This window comes from Crocodylus siamensis, chromosome 1, assembly GCF_052110815.1.
Source record: "Crocodylus siamensis isolate JL-2025a chromosome 1, ASM5211081v1, whole genome shotgun sequence".
In the NCBI taxonomy this organism is placed as follows: Eukaryota; Metazoa; Chordata; order Crocodylia; family Crocodylidae; genus Crocodylus; species Crocodylus siamensis.
This window is the reverse complement of record NC_143395.1, coordinates 367,753,132-367,778,838: the sequence shown is the minus strand read 5'-3', so window position 1 is coordinate 367,778,838 and position 25,707 is coordinate 367,753,132. Positions and strand designations below refer to the sequence as shown.

The 25,707-nt window shown below is 48.4% G+C and overlaps 2 long non-coding RNA genes across 3 annotated transcripts in view; both read right to left on the bottom strand.

Moving 5' to 3' along the window:
* The window catches only part of LOC149875031 (uncharacterized), an 82,826-nt gene extending 68,221 nt beyond the window's left edge, over positions 1–14,605 (bottom strand). The window contains exons 1-2 of the long non-coding RNA XR_016440001.1: positions 14,398–14,605; positions 10,257–10,518 (exon numbers count right to left, since the gene is read on the bottom strand). This is a non-coding gene — a long non-coding RNA (uncharacterized LOC149875031). The remainder of the gene's footprint in view (positions 1–10,256; positions 10,519–14,397) is intronic.
* The window catches only part of LOC149875030 (uncharacterized), a 115,978-nt gene that overhangs the window by 75,418 nt on the left and 14,853 nt on the right, over positions 1–25,707 (bottom strand). Inside the window, exons 2-3 of one of the 2 annotated variants that reach the window (XR_016440003.1) lie at positions 17,488–17,672; positions 14,732–15,134 (exon numbers count right to left, since the gene is read on the bottom strand). This is a non-coding gene — a long non-coding RNA (uncharacterized LOC149875030). Of the gene's footprint in view, positions 1–14,731; positions 15,135–17,487; positions 17,673–25,707 lie in introns of those variants that run through there. The other variant, XR_016440002.1, reaches the window with a different exon arrangement.

The following is a 25,707-nucleotide window of genomic DNA, read 5'->3' as shown; positions in this document are numbered from 1 at the left end:
GACTGCCATCAGTTACAACCCTCTGGGTCCGACCACGGAGCCAGTTTCCCAGCCAGCGGATCGTGGTGGAGCCAAGGTCACAACCAGCCAGTTTGGCCAAGAGGTGATCGTGGGATACCAGATCAAAGGCTTTTTTGAAGTCAAGATATATGACATCAATCTCTTCTCCCTTGTCCAGGTGATAGGTCACCTGGTCATAGAAGGAAATGAGATTGGTCAAACAAGACCTACCCGCAACAAACCCATGCTGGCTATCCCTTAGGATGTTAGCCTGGGCCAGTCCCTCAAGGATGGCCTCCTTAATAAACTTTTCTAAGATCTTCCGCAGGATAGAAGTCAGGCTAATGGGCCCGTAGTTAGCCGGATCCACTCTCCTCCCTTTCTTGAAGATCGGCACCACATTGGCCTTCTTCCAGTCTTCGGGCACTACACCAGAGCGCCAGGAGTTTTCAAAGATCCGTGCCAGGGGCTGGGCTATGACGCTCGCCAGCTCCTTGAGTACCCTGGGGTGCAGATTGTCAGGGCCAGCTGACTTGAAGGTGTCCAGCTTCTCAAGGTGTTCCTTCACGAGGTCAGCATTTATGGAGGGTAGGGGATCCCCATCACCCGGATCTCCCTGTCCCATAGCAGGCATGGGCGTCCCATGGGACTGATGAAAGACTGACGCAAAGTACCTATTTAATAGGTTGGCGTTTTCCTGGGCGTGAGTTGTCAGTTGCCCCATCTGGTTTAGCAGGGGTCCAATTTTGCCCTTGCTTTTCCTCCGGCTCCCCACGTATCTGAAAAAGGACTTTTTGTTGTCCTTGATGCTTGAAGCTAGCTGGAGTTCAGTTGCAGCCTTGGCTTTCCTGGTTTGCTCCCTGCAGGACCGGACCAGTGCAGAATAATTCTCCTTGGAGGTGAATCCCATCCTCCATCCTTTGTAGGCTTTCCTTTTTAGCTGCAGGAGGTCCGCTAGGTCTCTAGAGAGCCAGGAGGGCTGCTGTGCCTTCTTGCTGCCTTTCCTCCGTGTTGGAATAGATTTAGCTTGTGCACTGAGGATCGCTTCCTTGAGAAGCAACTACTCTTCTTGAACTCCCATCTCCCTGGGGTCACGGCCCCTGAGGGCCTGACCGATAAGCCTCTTGAGCTTGTCAGAGTCGGCTTTTCTGAAGTCAAGGACTTCTGTGTTGCTGACTGACTTGCCAGCTTTACGGTGGATGGTGAAGGTGATCAGCTTGTGGTCGCTGTCACCCAACTTCCCATCGATCACTAGGTCGCCAATTACGTCGTCCCCCGTAGCCAGTACCAGGTCGAGCAGCGCTTTGCCTCTCGTTGGCCCGTAGACTTCTTGAGTCAGGTAGAGGTCATCCACGCACGAGAGAAAGCTTTGCGCCCACTCAGATTTAGCTGAGTGATCTTCCCAGGAGATGTCCGGGTAATTGAAGTCACCCGTGACAACCAAGGTCCTGGAGCAAGCGGCCTCAGTCAGTTCCCGGGCGAACTCCTGGTCAAGCTCGGGACTTTGAGTGGGAGGTCTGTAGTAGACTCCCACCGTTGTGTCCCCTGTGCCATTTTTCCCACGAATTTTTACCCAGAGGGTCTCTAGCTGTCCATGCTGGTCACCAACATCAGCTTGCAGGGACATGTAGCTTTCCTTCACATAGAGAGCTACACCCCCGCCCCTTTTGTCAACATGATCCCTCCTGTATAGGGTATAGCCCTCTATACCCGTGGTCCAGTCATGGGTGGAGTCCCACCAGGTCTCCGTTATCCCAGTGACGTCATAATTCTTTGCACTGAGCAGGAGGACGAACTCGTCCTGCTTGTTACCCAGGCTCCTGGCATTAGTGTACAGGGAGGCAAGTGTGCAAATGCAGAGCTCCAGACAGAGAATTCAGAGGCTATAATGAAGAGAGTGCATGAAAGGGAAGAAGAAAGAGGATCACAGACTAGAACAGAACATCTGTTTGTGGGTGATACTAAATTATGGGGTGAAGTGCACACTCCAGAGGGTAGGAAATGATTGCAGGCAGACTTGGACAGGTTGGAAAAGTGAGCAGTACACAATCGGATGCAGTACAACAAGGACAAATTCAAAGTGCTGCACCTAGGGCATGGAAATATCCAGCACACTTACTGGCTAGGAAATGACCCTCTCAGCAGCACAGAAGCAGAAAGGGATCTCAGAGTCAAGGTGGACTCCAAGATGAATAGCGTGATGCATCAGCAAAGCTAACTGCACTTTATCATGCATCAGCAGATGCATGACAAATAGAACCAAGGAGGTGATGCTTCCCCTCTATGTGGCATTGGTCAGACTGCAGTTGGAGTACTGCATCTGGTTTTGGGTGTCATACTTTAAGAAGGATGTGGATAACCTCGAGAGGGTCTAGAATAGGCCCACGCATATGGTTAAGCATTTACGGGCCAACCCTTATGAGGAGAGACTAAGGGACCTGGACCTCTTCAGTCTCCACAAGAGAAGGCTGAAAGGTGATCTTGTGGCCACCTACAAATTCATTAGGGAGGCACAGCAAGGAATCAGAGATGTTCTGTTCACCAGGGCACCTTTAGGAGTAACAAGCAACAATGGTCAGAAACTGACAGAAAGCAGATTTAGGCTAGACAGCAGGAAAAACTTCTTCACAGTAAGGGTGGCCAAAATTTGGAATGGTCTTCCAAGGGAGGTGTTTCTCTTCCCTACTTTGGGGGTCTTTAAGAGAAGGCTGGATATCAGGGAGGGAAGACAAGGCAAAGGTCCTGATAATCATAACTGGACACAGAGGCAAAAGTACACACATGCCCACACCAAGTAATGCTCTTATAGTCTTCCCTAGTTGTTTGTCCAAGTTTCCACTTCTTATAAGCTTCCTTTTTGAGATTTAGTTCACTGACGAGTGCCCTGCTAAGCCAAGCTGATTTTCTGCCATACTTACTAGTCTTCCTGTGCATCAGGATGGTTTGTTCCTGCACCCTCAGTAAGGCTTCTTTAAAGTACAGCCAGGTCTCCTGGATTCCTCACCCCCTCAGACTGGCTTCCCTGGGGATCCTGCCTGTGAGTACCCTGAGTGAGTCAGTCTGCTTTTCTGAAGTCCTGCTTCCTTATTCTGCTGATCTCCATCCTTCCTTTCCTCAGGATCCTGAACTCTATCATCTCACTGTCACTGCTGCCCAAGTCACCAGCCACTGCTACATTCCCCACCAATTCATCCCCATTTGTGAGCAGCAGGTCAAGAAGAGCATGGCTCCTAGTTGGCTGCTCCAGCACTTGCACCAGGAAGTTGTCCCCAACACTCTCTAAAAACTTCCTGGATTGCCAGTACACTGCTGTATTGCCCTCCCAGAAGATGTCAGGGTGACTGAAATCCCCCATGAGAACCAGGGCCTGTGATCAGGAAACTTCCACTAGCTGTTGGAAGAAAGCCTCATCTATCACTTCCTCCTGGTCTGGTGGTCTATAGCAGATGCCCATCATGACATCACTGCCCTTGTTGCTCTCTCCTCTGACCCTAGCCCAGAGACTTTTGACAGGCCTATCTCCAGTTTCATACTGCAGCTCTGAGCAATCACATGGCTTGTTTACTTAAAGTGCAACTCCTCCTCCTCTTCTCCTCTCCTTCCTGAACAGTTTGTACCCATCCATGACAGTGCTCCAGTGACATGAGCTATCCCACCAAGTCTCTGTTATTCCAATCACATCATAGTGCCGTGACTGTGCGAGGACTTCCAATTCTTCCTGCTCGTTTCCCAAGCTCTGTTCATTCATGTAAAGACACCTGAAGTACCTAGCTGATTCCCCCAATTTCTCAGGAAGTATGAGAGCACCTTCCCTGGTGCCCCCTCCTGCTTGCTCTCCCACCAGGTCTCCCACTTCTACACTCCAAGGAAAAAATTTTTGAGAGAGTCTCTTAGATTATAAAGTCATCAGGGCAGAAAGACTGTTTCCCTTATCTTACTCTTTTGTCTCTCATTATATACATGTACAATGTCTAACAGAAACACCAGATCTTTTCTGGAACCTTTGGACACTACTGCAAAACAAGTAAAAAGTCAAAGCAATTATGAGAGAGGCTAATTTAAAATGTTTTCCCTCCCCAGCACCATTTGAAAACTACAAAAGGTGTGAATGCTTTTAAAATTCCAAAAAGTAAAATCAAGCCTAGAAAAATAAAATAGCTGATCAGTTTTTAAGGACCAAAACAAAAAAATCCAATTGAAAAAATAGTTTCACTTATATTTTTAATAAAAGATTTTATAATTTATTTTCCAGCAAGAAATTTTGAAACAATTATATATTATATACTTCCAAATGGATTTTTATTTCATGTTCTGATTGTCAGATTGGGAGTATTGTTATTCTGCCTCTCTTTGTTTATCATCCTCCCCTCTTCTTTCCACTGAAAAAGGAAAAAATGAAAGGGAGATGTATTTTGTCCCCACCCTTCCCATTTTTTCCTTTCTTTTCCAAAAATTGGAATATAAGCATGTTGCCAGAAAAATCTCACACATAAAATATAACAAATACAAACAAAGATGTTCTGATAGCTAGGAAATAGGCTTGCTGGATGAAGAACAGCAGTGGTTTAAAGAAAGAATGTTACTAGAAAGAGTTACTGATGGAGAGGCTATACAAAAATAGGAGGGCCTTGGAAGTAAGGTTGCATGTATTGGTTGATGAGAGATTAAATCTATCTGGCGCTAACCAGCTGCTTGAAGTATTTGCTCAAGCCATACCAACATGAATCAAACAATGGTCTTTTAGTCTGAGTCCAATCCCAACTCTTCAACTCACACTGCATGCTCTAGAGGCCTAAACCTTCTACAGAGTAATAAAGCTTAGAAGAAAAGTTGAATTACGCATTTGGTAGGATCAAATGGGAAAAGGGTCCCCTTTTTTGCAACAAGAAATTGCGTTTTATTTTCTGGTTGGGTAAAAAAAGGCTTGGAAATGTAAAAGGAAAAGAAGAACAATATTAGCCAGAAAAAGTAAGAGGAGAAAAATCCACAAAGCAGAGAAAGGACAGCCACTAAAAATTAAAAGTTAAATAAATATATATCTAGTCAGCCAGTAAAACAGAATGCCCCAAATTTATTTAAATTTGTGGATCAAACCCTAATGATTTTATGCAGATTTTACTCTTCCTGTACACAGACAAACTTCCGAGGAAGTCAGAAGTGAATCTGTGGTCTAGTATCTACCAGTGCTATCTACAATATATATTTTCTTGTCTTGTGAGAAATATAAGAGGGGCAGAGCCTGGGCTAAATTGAGAGCCTCAGTGTTTGGCCCTTGTAGATGTTGTTTTATTCAATATAGCACTCAGGCTGATGAATTCTGAGAAGTTTCCACTTGGAAAAATAATATGATTACATGGGGGGAGGAGGAGAGGAGAAATAAAAACAATGAATCTGAATGGTCCTCAATGCGTTCATAAAACTAAAAAAATGTTCCGATTCCCACTTTCCTAGTTCACAACTCAGCCTGTGTATTTACAACAGTAGCATTTCCATTCAAAAGCTTGTGCGGCAACATTAAGAAATATTGGCCTGAAAACAGCTGTGGAGACAGTAAAAGTCCGAGACATTGCTAAGCATTTTGACATTTGTGGTTGCTAGTGTCTACATGATGATTACCCATGCTCTGTTCCAGTTATTCAACAGCAAACCCAGATTGAAACCCTGGTCACTATGTGGTCTGAATTCTGAAAGAACAGAGCATTTCATACTACATTGCATTTTGTAAACAATGATTTGTTGCATACAAGAAACCATAAATATTATTTTCTTGACATAGGCCTCAAAACATCCAAGAGCCAGAGCTAATTAGGGTTCAATAATTGACTCAATAGGCCAAGCCTGTTTTTCTGGTTTTTTACAACAAACAAAGCAATGGTCATTATGTTCTAATTTGTAAACACTTTATTTGATGGTTGAGAGTGGAAAGTATGTTGGCGTTTTTTCTTCTGTTGAAAATTTTGGAATGATCTGAAGCCTACTGAGTTACATCTGTTGCTATTTACCATGTTTTCTTGCATTGCTGATATCATTTATAAAAGGCAGAAAAATCTTAAACATCATTATTAAAATGTAATGTGATTTTCCTACTAACAAAAATAAACAGAGTTTTAATAGAGTTTCAAAAAAAAATAAAGAGTTCATAATATTAAAAAATATATATTTTCTTTTATCTGCTTTGTGGATGCAATATCTCCTAGTGGTTCTCATGCACAGTGGGACTGAAAGCAAGGAAGTGGAGCTTGTTGACTGGTACAATTTTATTCCATACAGGTTCTTACACAGTGCTCATTACCACAGCATTCAGGTACCTGTGCTGAGCAACATGACTAATGCAGTATCTGTCACACTGTCTGTTCTTTTATGCTCTCGCCAGTGAGAGACCAGGTATAACAAAAAGCCAAGGTCAATGGGCATAAAACTAAAAAGGCAATGTATTCCTTCTCCCTTTCTAGGTCTTCATATGGACCTAATCTGTATCCAGGCAACTGAAATCATTCATGAATATTTTTCTTTCAACAATCCTGTCAGTGAGGCATGTATCCCAGTTGTACCTCAGCTCCTGTCTGAACATGATGAATTAAGCAACTTATTCAAGGTCATGAAGACTCAGCCAGGAACTCCTGAATCCAATTCCAGTGCAGTATCCCTTTGATCATCCTCCCCATCCTCTGTCACATTTTACTTGTCTTAATGTACACACTGTGCCCACTTTCATGTCAAACCCAAGGAAGAAGGTAGCCCTTTCCTTCAGAGTTTACATAACATCAGGGAAGCTGAACAGATTGTAAAATGCAGAGATGGATTTTTAAAAAAAGTATTATCCTTTCCTTTCTTCCCAAATAAACTTAGGGTCTGCAGTAACTATGGGTGTAGTAGAAGGAGTGGGTTTTTAGAAGGAATTTGAATGCAAGGATAGTGGTAACTTTCAAAAGGGTGTTGAAACAAAAACATTCAGTAGAAAGGAAACAACTTGGAAAAAACAGTGAAGGCAGACACAGAAGGCAACGAATTGGTCAGCAAGAAAGATAGGCATGACTGGCAGAGTAGAAGGATTAGGAAGGATGGCACAAGAAGTCATTTGTACTAAATACAGGCAGTCCTTCACTTAACGGTGTTTCAACTTATGGCGATTAGCACTTGCGGTGCTCTGCCATTTACACCCATGTTATTACTTACGACACTAGATCCTTGCACTTAGGGCACTACGGGGAAATTTACAATGAGAAAAAGAGGGTAGCAAAACAAACATCTCAGGATCAGTTTCTCAAAAAGCCATCAAGTAGCCCTAAATCTCCACAAAATCTCCCCAAAGAAGCCCTTCTGAATTCCAGGACCCTAATGAAGGTGTTCCTTCACCTTTTGATTAAATAACATTTTATGTGATTAGTTACTGTATTGCCCTGTTTAATCAATTTATATACAGTATATTTTAGAAAGCTTTGTACTATACAGTGGATAACATTTATAGGTGATTAAATAGTTGATTTAAAATATGGTGTTTATGGCCATTTCTATAAAAAGTTGGGCATCAGACCCTTGGTGAGGAACATAACCCCCTAGTAAAACATTGTTTCTATGGGAAAATCAGATTCGAGTTACACCATTTTGACTTACGGCACTTTTTCCAGGAACATAACCCGGCGTAAGTGCAAGGACTGTATCAAACTAGGGAGCAAGCTATTGAAATAAAAATAATGCAGCTGGGAGGCAGAGCTGTAGGAAAGGAAGAGTTAATAATTGTATGGAAAGCATTGCATGCTTGGGCTCAGGTAAGTAGTATGAGGAAGGTGGGAGTATGCCTCTCCCTCCTACCCCTGCTTAGAAGACACGAGACCTCCATAAACCTTTTGTCCTCCTTGGTTGCTAAAATTAAGATGCTCATGGGGAATCCCTTTCTTTCTGGCAGTAGCAGAACCTGACAGAAAGCAAAGAGAGGTCTCATGCCTGGGTCCCGCTCTCTGCTGAGTCTCTTAGAAGGGGAGAGAGGAAGGTGATCTGTCCCAATCTGGGGAAAGCAGATAATTCAGACAGGAAACATAGATTTTAGACATATACGGGTGAAATCCCAACTCCACTAACATCAATAGCAAAATTTATTTAGACTAAAATGGAAGTCAGATTTTACCCGCTGTTTTGAGATGGTGATGCTCTAAAATGCAGGGATTTGCACATAGGAATTTTAAAATATTCTGGTGGGGGGGGGGAAAAAAAAAGTCATGGAGCTGCCAAGTTTGTTTTTAGATCCGTGGAGACTCACCAGCATCATAAAATCTAAATGACAGTTTTTATAGCAACAAGGGTAAGGACTCTCAGAGACATGCCTTTTTGCACAACATAGCCAGACAAAAAGCAGTGTGGCCTGCTCAGAAATGCAAACCCTTTGCACATAAATTAGTTATCATATCCTCACTTCCGTGTCCATTGCTGCATCCTGTATGGGCAAATGTGCCATGGCCTCTACCTCTAGAAAGGGGAACCAAGAGAGCCACCAAGTATTTACCAGCTGTGTGTGAATGAGTTTCATAGTTTGTAGGGTCGGAAGGGACCTGAGCAGATCATCTAGTCCGACCCCCTGCCATGGCAGGAAAGATTACTGGGGTCAAATGACCCCAGCAAGATGTTCAGCTAACCTCCTCTTAAACACCCCCAGGGTAGGAGCCAGCACCACTTCTCTTGGAAGCTGGTTCCAGACCCTAGCCGCTCTGACTGTGAAGTAGTGTCTCCTGATATCTAACCTAAACCTACCCTCTGCCAGCTTGTGACCGTTATTCCTGGTCACTCCTGGTGGTGCTCGGGAAAACAGTGACTTCCCCAATGCCTGCTGATCCCCCCTGACTAGTTTATAACAGGCCACAAGATCCCCCCTCAGCCTTCTCTTTTGGAGGCTGAACAGGTTCAGGTCCTGCAGCCTGTCCTCATAGGGCCTGCCCTGCTGCCCCCTGATCATGCGGGTGGCCCTCCTCTGGACCCTCTCCTTGCTGTTGACATCCCTCTTGAAGTGCGGCGCCCAGAACTGGACACAATACTCAAGCTGCAGCCTGACCAGGGCCGCATAGAGGGGTAGAATCACCTCCATGGACCTGCTCAAGATGCATCTGTGGATGCAGTCTATCGATCGTCTGGCTGTGTTACTCATAGTAACATTTTCCTAGCCAGTCCCTCCTCCTCAGTCCTCATGCGCCGAGCTCGCCTGCCACAACTTTTATGTTTTCCACGGTTCAGTGGACATGTGTATGGCGCGTACCAGATTGTCCAAAATTGGGACTGGTGGTCCCTGCACTTAGAAGGCTCCTCCACCCCTACACCCTTGCCCGTGCCTCCGTATAATGTCCTGCCCACTCTAAGTCAAATCTGATCCTACCAGAAGTGTTAGGGAACAACGCCCCAGAGGCTTCCAGTCTTCGTGCAAGGAGTTCCGCCCGTCTCCTCCTCCAAGTCTGATCCTGCCACTTGTGCCTCTTCGAGTGAGGGCCTCATGCCCCTCCTCCGTCCTCTCTTGGCTGAGTCGCCATCTGGGGTCCTGGCACCTCGGTGGGTTCCAAGGCTCTCCTCTGCCCTTCCCCCGCCAGAACCAGGTGCCCTTGCACCCCCTCAACAGCCATCTCTCTGCTGGACCCCGGCTCTTCCGTGGTTTGCCCCCGGGGTGCCTTACCACTGCCCCAGAACATCCGAGTGCCGTGCCAGGCAGCATGGATCTGCCCTTTCGCTCTCCCGACCTCCGCCCCGGCGCCTCCGGTCCCGCCGCTCTCCTGCCGGCCGCCGACCTCCGCCCCGGCGCCTCCAGTCCCGCCGCTCTCCTTCCCGGGATTGACTCTGGCCCATCCTTTAAGCGGGCCGGGCCGTCCGGGGACCTATAGCGAGTAAGTGCTCGCTCTGCCCCCCTGGCTCTGGGGTAAAGGGCTTCTCGGGGTCTCCCAGTCTGGCCAACTCCCAGACACTTCCCGCCCCTCAAGACGCTACCTAGCGCTCTTGCATTTTGCTCTTCCACCCCTGCCACCCTGTGGCCTCTCTCGCCACACCTTGACAGGAAGTCGGCCACAACATTCAGCTTCCCCGGCTTATATACTACCTGAAAGCGGAAGGGTTGTAGGGCTAATGCCCAACACATTATCCAGGCATTATCAGTCTTGGCTGTATGAAGCCATTTCAGAGGGGCATGGTCTGTGACCAACTTAAACTCTCTCCCTAGCAAATAATATCTGAAGTAGCCGACCACCCACCAGATTGCCAGACATTCCCTCTCAATAGTGGAATACCTTATTTCCTGCTGATTCAGCTTCCTGCTGGCATACGCCACTGGTCGTTCCAGTCCGTCCACCTCTTGGGACAATACCGCACCCAAGGCATATGCGGAGGCATCCGTCTGCAAGGTGAATGAGGCAGCAAAATTGGGCATGTGTAGTACTTCTTGGGACAGGGCCATCTTTAGCTCTTCGAACGCCCTTTGTCATTCCTCATTCCATTCAACCGTCCCTCTCCTTGGGCCCTTCGTAGCCTCCACCAGTGGCCTGGATAATTCTGCAAATTTGGGAATAAATTGCCTATAATAGCCTGTTAAACCCAGAAATGCCCACATGTGCTTTTTGGTAAGTGGGAGTTTATAGCTCTTAATAGCCACGACTTTGTCTACCAATGGACGTACTCGTCCCTGCCCAACCAGGAACCCTAAATATTTCATCTCGTGTCGGGCCAGAGAGCATTTGCCTGGGTTGGCTGTCAGGCCCACCTGCCTTAGTTCCAGCAAGACAGCCCGGAGTGCCTGTAAATGTCACTCCCATGTATCAGTATAGATGACAATATCATCCAAGTAGGCGGCCGCATACCCTTGATGTGGTGCAAGCACCCAGTCCATTAGTCTCTGGAATGTAGCTGCCGCCCCATTAAGTCCAAAGGGCATTCTTTTAAATTCAAACAGCCCCCAAGGGGTGCCAAAAGCTGGTTTCTGCTGATCCTGCTGGCGTAGAGGAATTTGCCAGTAACTCTTGGACAAATCTAAAGTCGAAATAAACTGCGCGTGGCCGATGCGCTCCACTAAGTCGTTCACTTGTGGCATGGGAAACACGTCGAACCGGGTAAAGGCATTGAGTTTTCTAAAGTCCATGCAGATTCTCAGAGAGCCATCCAGCTTCTCTACTGGCACCAAAGGACTGCACCAAGGACTACGGGAGGGTGTTATAACTCCTTGTTCTAGCATCTGTTCTAGCTCCTTCTTAATCTGTTGGCATTTGTAATAAGGGATGCGCCACCATCTTTCGCTTACTACCTGACCCTCACCTGTGATAATTTTATGTTCCACCCCGTGGGCTCTTCCAGGCAGGTCTGAAAAAACATCTCGGAATTCTTTCACTACCCTCTCCAGTTGTTGGCGTTGTGCCATTTTCAACTGTTCCCCTAGCTGTACCTCTTTTTTGTTCTTTTGACATCCTGGTTGACCCTCCAGGCCATTTTCCCATCCCTCCCTCTCGGGATCCGGAGACACAAGGAGGCCCTCCGGCTCATGCCATTCTTTTAATAGATTGACATGGTAAACTTGCCTCTCTCGACGGGCTCCCGGGCGCCTTACCTCATAATCCACTGGTCCTACCTGTCTCATGATCTCAAACAGGCCTTGCCATTGCATCAGGAATTTACTCGTGGCATCTGGCAACAGTACAAGTACCTTTTGCCCGACTACAAGCTCCCTCTCTTGCGTGGATGTGTCATACCTCTTTTTCTGCTTAACTTGCGCCTGTCCCAACCTGTCTTGAGCTATCTCCCGTACTGTCTGCAGCCAGTCCCAGAGATCCCGTACTAGCTCCTGTACCCTCCGACCTGGGCTAGGGTCTGCCTCCCAACCTTCTCGTTAGAAGTCTAACAAACTTCAGGGCCGGTGTCCGAAGACTAACCCAAAGGGGGAATATCCCATTGAGGCCTGTGGGGCATCCCTCACAGCAAACAAGAGAGGAGGAATCATTGAGCTCCACTTTCTTGGCTCTTCCTGGGTACATTTCCTCAACATGCCCTTTAGAGTGCCGTTAAATCGCTCAACCAAACCATTAGCCTGCGGATGATATACTGCTGTTCTTAGATGACATATCCGCAGTACTTTACACAGTGCCTCGAATACGGCTGACATGAAATTAGCCCCCTGATCTGTGACGATCTCCCGGGGAATCCCGAACCTAGATACCCACTGCATCAGTATCTCAGCAATTTTAGGGGCTGTAACGGTTCTCAAAAGGTACGGCGTCTGGAAACCTGGTCGCGTAATCAATGAGGACCAATATGTACTGATGGCCTGCCACCCCTCGGGGTAGCGGTCCCACTACATCTAAGGCTATCTTCGCAAAAGGTTCTTTTATCATGGGCATTGATATCAATGGCACCTTAGGAGGTTTATGGGTGCTCACCCTTTGGCACTTTTTACAGGTTTGACAATACTTTTCCACATCTTCATACAAATGTGGCCAAAAACACCACCGGGTCAACCGTGCCTCGGTCTTATTCTTACTTAAGTGCCCGGCCAGTGGGTTCTTATGGGCTAACCATAACAGCTGTTCCCGATACATCAGGGGAATCATTAGCTGTGCTATTTCCTTCCCCTCAGACTCACCCCATCGGATCCTATACAACAGGCCATTCTGGAGTTCTACCCTGGGGAGTGTCCCACCACGTTTGGCATGCCTTACCTGGACCCTGTCATCTGCTGCCTCTATCTCCCGAAATGGCTGTAGTTCTGGATCGGCCTCTTGGGCTGCCTGGAATCGGCTGCCTGGAGCCGCCTCTTCTAGCACCAGATGCCTCGGTCCGTCATCTGCAGCGCCCACTAGCCCGTCCCTAAGTTTTCCCGTCTCTTGTTGCATCACTATCAGGTCAAATATCTCTGGCCAGTCTCTGCCTAAGATCATTGGGTACAGTATCTCTTCTCTGAGGCCTATGGGTAGGCTCCGCTGAATGCCCTGCACCCGTACTGTCAACAATCGCCACTCTACGTAACTCTTTTGCCTAAGTAGACAAATCATGTTCACCCCGGGACACCAGGGTGCCTTCTCCCACCAGATCAGAGAGGGCCGAATCAAAGACTCTGCGCACCCCGTATCTACTGCTGCCAGAACCTGCACTTCTTCCACCCACGCCTGTACCTGTGGCAACGGCTGTACGAGGTCTTGTCCCTGGCCACCTATCCCACACTCCATGGGACTCAACCCCTAAGGGAAGTCCCTGTCCTGCTCACCCTTCCGACATACGGGGTTCCTTAGCGAGGCCAATTAGACGCCCCCCCAGGGCAATCCCTAGCCATGTGTCCCTTTTGCCTGCATGTAAAACAGGCTAAACTGTATGGGGTCTTCTTCCTCCCCACTTTAAAGTCTGTGCTCCTGCTCACAGAGGCCTCCATTCCCTTCATGGCTTTTGTATGCCTAGGCTCACCCTAAGCTACATCAAATTGTTCAGCTAGCTGTAAAGCCTCTCTCGATGTTGTGGGACAGTGGCACTTTACCCACTTTTGAGTATCCTCCTACAGGTCGTTAATGAATTGTTCGAGGAGGATTTGATCATAAATTTGCTCTTTAGACAACAACTCCGGCCTAAGCCATTTGTTCAGGAGGTCTGCCAAGCCTTGCCACAACGCACGTGGGGACCTCTTCTCCCCTGCCTTCTTTGCTCGGAAGGCTTGGCGATGTTTTTCCAGCGTAATTTCTAGTCGGTGTAATATCTCCGCTTTCACTCTATCATAGTCCAGTGCCTCCGTCTGTGACATCTCCCTATAGGCCATCTGTGCTTGACCTATTAGCAAAGTGCCCAGTTGGCCCACCCATTTAGTTTTTTCAATTCCTGCTGCTAATGCTGCTCGTTCGAATATTTCTAAGAAGGCCTCTGGGTCATCCTCCTTTGTCATTTTGGGCATCCGGCACTCACCGAACCCCTTGTGGGCCCACAGCTGCTGCTGCAACATATGCTCTTGCAGCAGCATCTGGCACATGGCCTGTTGCTGCTGTTGAACCTGTACCAGCAGGCTCATGACCTGCTGCAAAGTCTCTGTCCCCGCTAAACTCAGATGGTGCTCCATTGGCCCCTACTAACAGCGTCAGGGAGGCCGCTGCCAAGACAACAAGCCTTTTTCCCGGCCAATGCACCAGTTGTGAATGAGTCTATCTATCGTCTGGCCGTGTTACTCATAGGTCCATTATTTTCCTAACCAGTCCCTCCTCCTTCTCAATCCACACACGCCAAGCTCGCCTGCCACGACTTTGATGTTTTCCATGGTTCAGTGGACTTGTGTACGGCGCATACCAGATTGTCCAAAATTGGGACTGGTGGTCCCCACGCTTATTGAGGGCTCCTCCACCCCTACACCCTCACCTGTGCCTCCGTATAACGTCCTGCCCACTCTATAAGTCAAAGTCAATCTGATCCTACCAGAAGTGTTGGGCAACGACGCCCCAGAGGCTTCCGGTCTTTGTGCGAGGAGTTCTGCCCGCCTCCTCCTCCAAGTCTGATCCTGCCGCTTGCACCTCTTCGAGTGAAGGGCCTCGTGCCCCTTCTCCGTCCTCTCTTGGCTGAGTCTCCGTCTGGGGTCCTGGCACCTCGGTGGGTTCCAAGGCTCTCCTCTGCCCTTCCCCCACTGGAACCTGGTGCCCTTGCACCCCCTCGACAGCCGTCTCTCCGCTGGACCCCGGCTCTTCCGTACTTTGCCGCCGGGGTGCCTTATCGCTGCCCCAGAATGTCCAGGTGCCGTGCCAGGCAGCATGGATCCACCCCTCCGCTCTCCTGCCGGCCACTGACGTCCATCCCAGTGCTTCCGGTCCCACCACTCTCCTGCCGGCTGCCGCCATCTGTCCTGGCGCTTCCGGTCCCGCAGCTCTCCTGCCGGCCGCCGCCGTCTGTCCCGGCGCTTCCAGTCCCGCAGCCCTCCTCCCCGGGCTTGACTCTGGCCAGTCCTTTAAGCGGGCCAGGCTGTCCAGGGACCTATAGCGGGTAAGTGCTCGCTCCACCCCCCTGGCTCTGGTGTAAAGGGCTTCTCAGGGTCTCCCAGTCTGGGCAACTCCTGGACACTGTGCAAAGGAGATACAGCTAAGGGAGCCACAAAATGGCTGCAGGTGCTTGGCTCTGCCAGGTTTAAAGGACAGACCTTAACGATGTCCAGGGAAAAGTTCCTAGAAAGAGCATTGTAGAGAGTCATTAACAATCAGAAACTAACAAGGAAAGTACTCTTACACAATGGAGTTGCTTTGAAGTTATGTCCCACAGTTCTAATAAAGGTAGTCCTCAAACTTACAATGCAATTGGTTCCTGAAAACTGTGTCTTAAGTTGAAAAATCATTAAGTCAGAACAGTTTTCCCATAGAAACAATGTTATAAATGGGGGATTGGTTCCTTTACCACAGTTGACACAGCTGCCTCCAGCTGGTAAGTCTGTTGTGGTGGGTGGGGGCGTAGATCAATGCCCCTGCAGCAAGGGAGGGATTGAGGCTGGGGCAAGGACAGGGGCTGGGGCAAAAGCTGCCTAGATGATCTGGTGGGGTGCAAGGAGGGGGTGGACAGCTCCTGCCACTGCAGGCCACCAGTCCAGGAGCTGCATATCTGGCAGCTCATCCAGCACCTCTTGCCACTGCTCTCACTGCTGGTCTGGGAGGGCATGGGGGGGGGGGGGGCATGTGAATCCAGATATGCACGGGTTGGGCAGGACCGGGGCTGCACCAGGCTGCTCTCTGGGCCAGCAGCAGAAGGCACTGGGAGTGAGGGCTATTCCCTCCTGCCACTCATCCAGCTGGGGCAGGACAGAGCAGCTGTGTTGCCTATGGACAAGTGGCAAGCAGCAGCTGGAGCCACCCTGGCCTTCCCACACCTCCCAGATGAGCCATGGCTTCATCTCACCCCACCCCAGTTGGGTGAGTGGCGGCAGTGGGGGGGGGGGAAGTGTGCCCCCAGATCTGTACGTGGTGGTCAGCAGAGCGGGGGCTATGGGAGGACTGCAGCCACCCTAAAATTCCCCATAGCCCCCATCACCCACCTGGATCACAACCTGATGTAGTCCCTACCCGCCCCATGCAGATCCAGGGGCACACCAACCCCCATGTCCTGCCACTGCTCACCCAACTGGGGTGGGCCCAGGAGGTGCAGGGTGGCTGCGGCGGCTCCAGCTGCTGTGCACCACTTATCCAGAGGCAGTGCAGCAGCTCCTCCCTGCTCTAGCTGGGCGAATGGCAGGCGGGTACAGCCCCTTCTCCTAGTACCTTCTGCTGCCGTGCAGCCGGGTGCAACCCCAGCCCCACCCACCCAGCAGAGATCCAGGGGCACACACCCCACCATGCCATCCCAAACTGGCAGCGCACAGTGGTGGGAGCCACCCCACACCCTCCCTGTGCCCCCCCACTCACTGGGCTGCCCCTGTCTCAGCCCCATTGGAGATGCATAGGGGTGCACACACACACCACCTGAGCGTGGCAGTGCACCCCCTATGAAAAGGCGTGCCAACCCTGTTAGTGGAACCTGCAGGCAGTCGCCGCTCACCACCCCACCCTCGTTACCAACACTGCTGGCAGCATCTGTGGGTGGTCAGTGATCAACACTGGCTGCTGCCGACACTGCCGGCCACATCAGTGGCTGGTCACTGACCCCTGGTCAGTGGGAGCCGTCCCTCCCCTCCACCAACAGCGCCCACAGTGTCAATGGGAACTCCTGGCTTACCACCACAGCGCTCCCACCACCGCAGTCCTGCTGTCAGCACCAACCTCCCCCCCTAGCCTCTAAGGGCACGTGTTGTTCATGCCCAGCTCAAATCCCTCTCTCACCACAGGGGCATTGATCTGCCCTGCACCACACCCCACCACAACAGACTTAGCAACTGTAAAGTTGAAACCCTTTGGAACCTCAAAACAGTGTTGTAATTTACAAAGGTCATAAGTGCCATTTGTCGTAACTTGAACACTCATAAGTCGAGAACTGCCTGTAAAACAAAGGGTTTAATCCATCTGTCTGTCTGACCGTAACACTCTTGGAGCACTCTGATTGGTTACTGAAACAACCAATCAGAGTGCTCCAAGAGTGTTAAGGGCAGGAGGCGGTGGTGGCGGCACAGTAAAGTGCTGCCATGACAGTGGGGACAGAGGGGATGGAGCAGAGGGGGCAAGGCCAGCACCACTGGCCAGCACCACTCCCAGCCCTACTACTTGGAGGTGAAGGCAGTGCAGGGTGCTGGCAGAGAGGGACAGAGGGGATAGCAAGGCAAGCTTTCCCCCACCCCACCCCCGCTCCTGGGAGGTGGCAGCAGTGTGGGGGGTAGTTAGGTTGAGTTAGGGTCATTCTTGATGGACAGTTCACTAGTATATGATAATGGCATATTGCATAGTGTCCAAAAATGGCAACATTTTTCCTCCTAGCACAATTTACTGAACTAAGTATATGCATATTATATTATGCCATTTCACTCCTTTTAAAAGCGATTTCCCATGCTTTACTACAGGCATTAATGATCAACATGTTTCACCTCTCTTTTAGTACACTTACCACTGCATACTAAGGGTTTTGAGGCACAATCCAAATAAAGAAGAGACAGGATTCCCTTCTAATTATACAGGTCCTCAATCAGCAGGATTGTATTGGGATTAATGCTAAGTAGTATCAGGCACTCCATTACATCAAAAGGCAGCTGGTCAAGATAATTGGCAGGGGAGGCAGTGAAAAGAACAATGCTGTAGGAGTAAAAAAAAAAAAAAAATCAAATACAAAGAACACTGGGACAAAAATATGTGAAAACAATTTAAAATGCTGCTGTAGTGCATTGTGGGAGTTGCAGTTTGGATATCTTATGGTCTTTCTCCTTCGTAAACCAGGCTGCCTTATGACATGACTTCATCTCTCATAATGCATTGCAGTCTCCCTTCTTAGAGATGTGAGGTAGTAATTAATAGGAGTCCCTGGCTCTGCTGTCTTAGTGGCAGGTGAAATTAAGGCAGACAGCCTGGTCCATCAAAGAGAACAGAGTCATGAGGCAACCAAGCTACAACTCCCACAAAACACTCCAGCAGGATTTTCACATCAAAATATCTTCTTTTTAGGCTGAAATATGTCAGGTTTCAGTCAAAGTATTTTGTTTCCTGACAAAATAAGATATATTTCCACAGAAAACTGATGCTTTTTGCAAATAAATAAATGAATCATGTAGTGGGCAAACCCAGTTTTCCTTGAAAAATATTTGACTAGCTCTAGTGAGCATGCTGCTTCTGCCTTATCCTGTTATTGAGGACCTGTGAGAGAGGCCCAGCAAGAAAACCTAACCAAGCCACTTGACAAGCCTTCAACAAAGATTTTTTAAACTGTGAATTGTATTTATGAATTGTGAATTAACGTAAATAATAACATCAATAATAATTATATCTCATGCATCTGGCCTTCAGCTAAGAACCTACAGGGATGGTGAAGGGACACTTCCCCCAAGAACACACTTCTTCCCAGCCCCCAGTAATGAATAATTTAGCTTCTGAGTTGTTATCACCTTTCTCTAAATGCCAAAGATTGGCTATACCTGCAGAAAGAGTTGACCAGTGCTGTGAGATTGTATTGAAAATCCTCTCAAGCACTTGACAGGCTCGGCTCATCTTGTTCATATAATTAGGGTCATATTGATTACCACTGTTGGTGCCAGGAAGGAATTTTCCCCTACCCAGACAGGCATGGACCTTCCTAGGTTTTTGCTTTCCCCTATAACATGAGATCTGGTTCACATGTGGGACCATCAGGCCATACCTATTTTCTCACATACAGCATGCCTCCAATAAAATATATGCTTTGTTTTTGGAAAAGTCTTCCAGAGTCATGCCCAACGATGTCACAAGGCAAGTCCTTTTAGGAGCGTACAATGTCCAGGAAGTATGGCACCAAGAGGTTCCAGGAGGAACTCTATGTCATATAAAGTTAGACCCCAGGTCCTAAGAAGGCAGTAGCAAGGCTGCTACTTCTTTAAGGTAAATAGTTCTTTACGTAAGTTCTGGAAATAAAGCATGATTAACACACCACAAGCTTCATCAAGATACTACCAGAAGATCACTTATTTCTTCAGGTACCAGCTACAGTGGTCAGCCAAAAGCCTCTCCCATCAGCTTGCTGAGCCCAACACAAGTGGCAGCCATCTTGGCAGTTGCATGGCTTGCACAGTGTCTCCAAATCAGCTTTTCCACTTAGGACATCCACCTCAATTTTGGGAGACTAATTTTGAGGGAATAGGTGCATGTAGCATGCCAGTAAATATGTTAATTACCCTGGGAGGAGGAACAACAATTTGCATATAAGTTGAAAGTAAGGACAAATTAGCCCAAGGGGATAATAAGAAGGGCAACAGATTGTGAGTCTAGAACGCATCATTTTGTGGAAGGGAAAAGGAAAGGGGGACCTGGCAAGCCGAACTATCATATAAGCTGATGTTATAGAATTCCATCCGTTCATTAATCAACAGGCTCCATAAAAAGCTAGTAAGATGAAATGCTACAGTGTGAAAAGGGCAGCTGACCGTTATACTTAAATTACAGAACAAACTTTATCTTTTTCAAAGCTAAGTTCTTAGACCACTGTAAGAAGCAAAGCAGACTTTTTGACCAAACTGTTCTTCTGAAAATCTGTTACGGAACCACTGTAGCTGATACAGTCCGAGAATGAGTACAGTATGAATTAGCTGTCCCATTCATGTATGTTACTAATTTTATTAGCTGCTTAGTGACAGATAGTAATAGGCAGCAACTGAATTCTCTTAAGAACAAAGTACTTTGTTCTGTGTCTGATGCAGAGGCCTGATTTCATAAAAAATAAGTCCAGAAATGATCATTAGATCATCCAGTCTGACCTTACATCAGGGACCTCTAAGGAGAACCCTAATTCTCTAAAATGCAGAATATTTTAATCTGGAAAAACGTTAAAGTCTGTGCCACAGATATAGAGTAAGACATGGTAAATGCTCAAAGCCCTTGCAATGGCAATGAATGAGTTAATTAATATGTTGTGTTTTCTCATGTATAACATGTTCCTTTTCCCCCACAATAGTGGGAGGGTGTGTTTTAAGTGGGGAAGCATTTTCTTCACTAGAAAAGAAGTCTGGAGACACTGCATGCCATGCAGCTTCCAAGATGGCAGACTCCTGTGTTAACCCTCTCATAGTCATAGTTATTGGCTAAACCCTGTAGGCTGCTTTCTTATAAGCTTCCCAGAATACTTTACTGTTGAGCCAAAAGTTCACACACCTCTGTGGCAGGACGGTCCCTAGCACCGCCGTGACCTCCCCTAGCGCCCTTGCCTACCGTGCCAAGTCTGGGTCCTGAACGCACCCTCTATCTCACCCACCACATCTTTGATCTTATTATTATTAATGGGAGGCTGCCTTCTTGCCCCCTTGGCATGGGGCCGGTCTTGCTATACCATGATTCCGGGGCTTCCCTTTCACAGGCAGTGCCCCACTGGGCCTGCCCAATGTCCAATATACGTGCCCTCTCCCAGGGCCTGCTCAATGTACTTGCACCTCACGTGCTTCCCTGCCCACACTGGGCCCTTGCTCGCGCTCATCGCCCGCCCTGGGGCCTTCTGTGCCCACCTCAGGCTTCCCAAGATTGGGGCTCAGGCTGCCTCAGCCTCACCTGGCCCCAGACCCGCCTCTTCTCAGGTCTATGCCCCACTGGGGCTCTTCCCAATTAGGGCCCATCCCAATATCACCCCACTGGGCTGGGGGCAGGATCCCCCCACTCTCAGACCCGCCTTCCTGAGCCTGCACCCTTCTGGGCTTCTGCCTCTCACGTGCCTGCCCCCATTGGGGCCTTCTCTGCCCAACTCGGGTTTCCCAAGGTTGGGGCTCAGGTGGCCTTAGCCTCACCTGGCCCCCCAGACCCACCTTCTCAGGTCTATGCCCCACTGGGGCTCTTCCCATTTGGGGTTCCCAATTGGGACCCGTCCCAATATTGCCCCACTGGGCTGGGGGCGGGATCCCCCCCACTCTCAGACCCGCCTTCCTGGGCCTGCACCCTACTGGGCTTCTGCCTCTACCAAGCTCTTCCCAAAGCTGCCCACACTAGGCTGGGGTTGGGACACCCCCACAACATAGCACCCTCAGGGGTGCCAGGAACACCCCCACTTTACTGGGGAGCTCCTGATGAGGCCTCCTCCACCCCTACAGCCTCGCCCAGTCCTCCAGTGTAACAATAACTAAACAGAACCACAAGCCACACAGCTGTAACATAACAATAAGCCTACCGGCTAAAACGTACACTCCTGTCAGGGTTCTCTCCCCCCATCTCATCATGTACTCTCAGTCAGATGGCTGTGCCATGCTCTGCTCCACAGCAGAGTTGCTGCTTCTCCAGCTGCCAGAGGGGGACTGGCTCTGGCTTTAGCCTTCTCTATTTATAAAGGCCAGGCCCTGCCTCCTGGTGGTCAGCTGACCCAATTAGTTGCCCTAGCAACTGGCAACTCACAGCTGTGCTGCCCTATTGAGTGGCAGCTAAGCCTATATCACCACTATCAGTAGCAGGATCCTTAGTGCCCTGCTACACACCATTATCTAGTAGCAGGCACCCTGGTGTCCTGCTACAACCTCAAAAATACAGTTCCCAGAATTCCTCTGTTTTGCACTGAACTGAGTATGAAACAGCAAGATGTCTGATCTTATTTAAGGGCCCAGTACATACTGTAAGGGCTTGAAAAAACTCAAAATAGTTTTGAGTGCAGGCTTTCGCTTTTAGGTCTCCAAACTGACCCTAACCCAGGCCAAGAGTAACCAAGAGTAACCAGGCCAAGAGTAACCAACTATTTTATAGTTGTGGCCTGTGATCTAAGTGATACGAGACTGGGAGGTCTCACTGTTGTTACTACGTGTGAGAACTGTCCCTCTCATTGAACAATAGCTGAAAAGACAGTATAAGTAGGAGTATTCTTCCTAGAGATTGTCCTTCCTGAACAAGCTCGGCCAAACTGGAAGTAGATCATGGAAGCTTATGCTGCAACCACCTATGAGTCTATGATTTGCTAGTTATTTAAGGAAACAAAAATATTTTAATGTCAGGGCTGTCAAGATAGCATACTTCGCAGAAAAATAAATATAAGACTGAAGTGGTGGGATTTCAGGTCAAGGAGGAGTATGTGATCTTCTTTTCAGCCATTCCATTGTCATTGCCTTTATAATTTTTTGTTGCTGTTGTTTTTGTTTCTTCCACCGTTGAGTAAATCTGAGATAGAAAAAAGATGTGGTCTTCATCCACTATAGCAAAGAACTTAAACAACAAATAAACGTAAGCCTTTTTGTGGGGGCTTTCTCCCAGCATCGTCTTTTGAAGCACTGGGATGCTCCTGCATATGAATAGAGTCTGGAAGTCAGAAGATCTGAGTTCTATTTTTGACTCTGCCACAGCTTTGCTTTATAGATGAAACATGCAGACCTGGACACAGGCATGGGCAAACTGGGTGGCCGCCTGGGGCCCAGACAGAAAAGGGGCCCAAAAATGGTAATTTTTTTTCCATGGTCCAATTAGTCTTATCATTATCTCTGGCAAAGTTTTCACAGGGCTGCCAGGAGTCTAGGTACAGTACTGCCAGCACTTCAGTTACCTGTTTGTAAAATGAAGGTCCGTGGTACTGACATTGGGAATGCCTTTTGAAAACCTCAAATGAACAGTGTGTTCTGAAAAGAAGATGAAAAATTCTCTTTGCTGTATTCCTTCTAGATATCAATAGAAGTATGACCTTATCTGGACATTGGAACAACCAAACAGAAGTCACTTTTTTCTTACAAAGTGTTTTGTTGCTTAAAAATCATTGACATTATTTTTTTCACATTTAAGTACCTCAGTCAATATTGAGCTCATGTGCAGAACAAAATAATATATACCAGTTAATGCACAGAGCAGAGCATTCCCTTTATATTCCACACATCAGAGCCTTAATCCAAAATGTAACTGAAGCCAATGGGACTGTTTCCACAGACGTTGATGGGCTGTGGATTGCATGCCCTAAGAGCATTTTTACATGTGCATCAGGAGTGGGGGGGAGGGGGTGCTTTAATTAGAGTGGCTTTGAGATCCGCCCTAATTAAATCACCCAGAAAGTCACATGTATTAGCATCCCCATGCTGAAAAATGGTGGCAGGAACACTTTAACTAAAGCTCTTTGAATGAGCTTTAGTTGAAGTACCCCCACCACCATTTTTCAGCGTGAGGACACAGATACACATGACACTAGATTCTTCTAGAGCACAGTAATTACCACACTTCAACAGACTCCATTAATCAAGTCTGCTCTGACGTGCTGTAATTACAGCATGTTGGAACAGCATCCATGCATGTGTATAGGTGCCCTGAATGTCTACCCAAGTAAATAGCTGCTCGTGTGCACTGCACTCTCATTTCACATCCAAAGAAAAGGCCTCAAAAATACGTGATGCTTTATTCTCTAATTTTGTTCTCCTAGGCTAGGGACAGAAATTATATATAAACTGGTATAAGTGATTGGAAACTGGTTCAGATCTGTAACACAACAGAAGTTCAGTGCACATAAACTGCCTTTAAAATAGCCAAAACCAGTTTAAGACAAACCCAGATGCGTGTAGTATCAAACTTAACTGATTTAAATTACTGAACTTATGTCCCCTCCAGATTCAAGTTAACTCACACTTCTCCAGCATCCCAGGATGCTTTGTGCCCCCTCTCCAAAAGCTACCCCCCTCACAGCATAAGTGGGCTAGCTTTGGCCCAAGCTGTCTGCTCCAGCTGAGCAGGGGAGCATGCACTAGTGACCCCCAGCTTCTGGCCTGGGCCACTTCAGGCATGTGGCTGCATTTCCAGAATCAAAAGTGAATGCCTGTTCACTTGTTTATCAGTTCAGCCTACACAGTTTAGACTAATCTGCAAAGATTTAATCAATTAATAGAGGGCTATACCCTGTACAGGAGGGATCGTGTTGACAAAAGGGGCGGGGGTGTAGCTCTCTATGTGAAGGAAAGCTACATTTCCCTGCAAGCTGATGTTGGCGACCAGCATGGACAGCTAGAGACCCTCTGGGTAAAAATTTGTGGGGAATTCGGCACAGGGGACACAACGGTGGGAGTCTACTACAGACTTCCCACTCAAAGTCCCGAGCTTGACCAGGAGTTCGCCCAGGAACTGACTGAGGCCGCTTGCTCCAGGACCTTGGTTGTCATGGGTGACTTCAATTACCCGGACATCTCATGGGAAGATCACTCAGCTAAATCTGAGCGGGCGCAAAGCTTTCTCTCGTGCGTGGATGACCTCTACCTGACTCAAGAAGTCTATGGGCCAACGAGAGGCAAAGCGCTGCTTGACCTGGTACTGGCTACGGGGGACGACCTAATCGGCGACCTAGTGATTGATGGGAAGTTGGGTGACAGCGACCACGAGCTGATCACCTTCACCATCCGCCGTAAAGCTGGCAAGTCAGTCAGCAATGCAGAAGTCCTTGACTTCAGAAAAGCCGACTTTGACAAGCTCAAGAGGCTAGTCAGTCAGGCCCTCAGGGACCATGACCTGAGGGAGATGGGAGTTCAAGAAGAGCGGTTGCTTCTCAAGGAAGCGATCCTCAGTGCAAAAGCTAAATCTATTCCAACATGGAGGAAAGGCAGCAAGAAGGCACAGCAGCCCCCCTGGCTCTCCAGAGACCTAGCGGACCTACTGTGGCTAAAAAGGAAAGCCTACAAAGGATGGAGGATGGGATTCACCTCCAAGGAGGATTACTCCACACTGGTCCGGTCCTGCAGGGACCAAACCAGGAAAGCCAAGGCTGCAACTGAACTCCAACTAGCTTCAGGCATCAAGGACAACAAAAAGTCCTTTTTCAGATATGTGGGGAGCCGGAGGAAAAGCAAGGGCAATGTTGGACCCCTGCTAAACCAGATGGGGCAACTGACAACTCACGCCCAGGAAAAAGCCAACCTATTAAATAAGTACTTTGCGTCAGTCTTTCATCAGTCACACGGGATGCCCATGCCTGCTATGGGACAGGGAAATCTGGGTGAGGGGGATCCCCTACCCTCCATCAATGCTGACCTCGTGAAGGAACACCTTGAGAAGCTGGATACCTTCAAGTCAGCCGGCCCTGACAACCTGCACCCCAGGGTACTCAAGGAGCTGGCGAGCGTCATAGCCCAGCCCCTGGCATGGATCTTTGAAAACTCCTGGCGCTCTGGTGTAGTGCCCGAAGACTGGAAGAAGGCCAACGTGGTGCCGATCTTCAAGAAAGGGAGGAGAGTGGATCCGGCTAACTACAGGCCCATTAGCCTGACTTCTATCCTGGGGAAGATCTTAGAAAAGTTTATTAAGGAGGCCATCCTTGAGGGACTGGCCCAGGCTAACATCCTAAGGGATAGCCAGCACGGGTTTGTTGCAGGTAGGTCTTGTTTGACCAACCTCATTTCCTTCTATGACCAGGTGACCTATCACTTGGACAAGGGAGAAGAGATTGATGTCATATATCTTGACTTCAAAAAAGCTTTTGATCTGGTATCCCATGATCACCTCTTGGCCAAACTGGCCAGTTGTGGCCTTGGCTCCACCACGATCCGCTGGCTGGGAAATTGGCTTCGTGGTCGGACCCAGAGGGTTGTGATTGATGGCAGTCACTCATCGTGGTGCCCTGTGACCAGTGGGGTCCCTCAAGGCTCTGTCCTGGGACCCATACTGTTCAACATCTTCATTAATGATGTGGACATTGGAGTTAGGAGTGGACTGGCCAAGTTCGCCGATG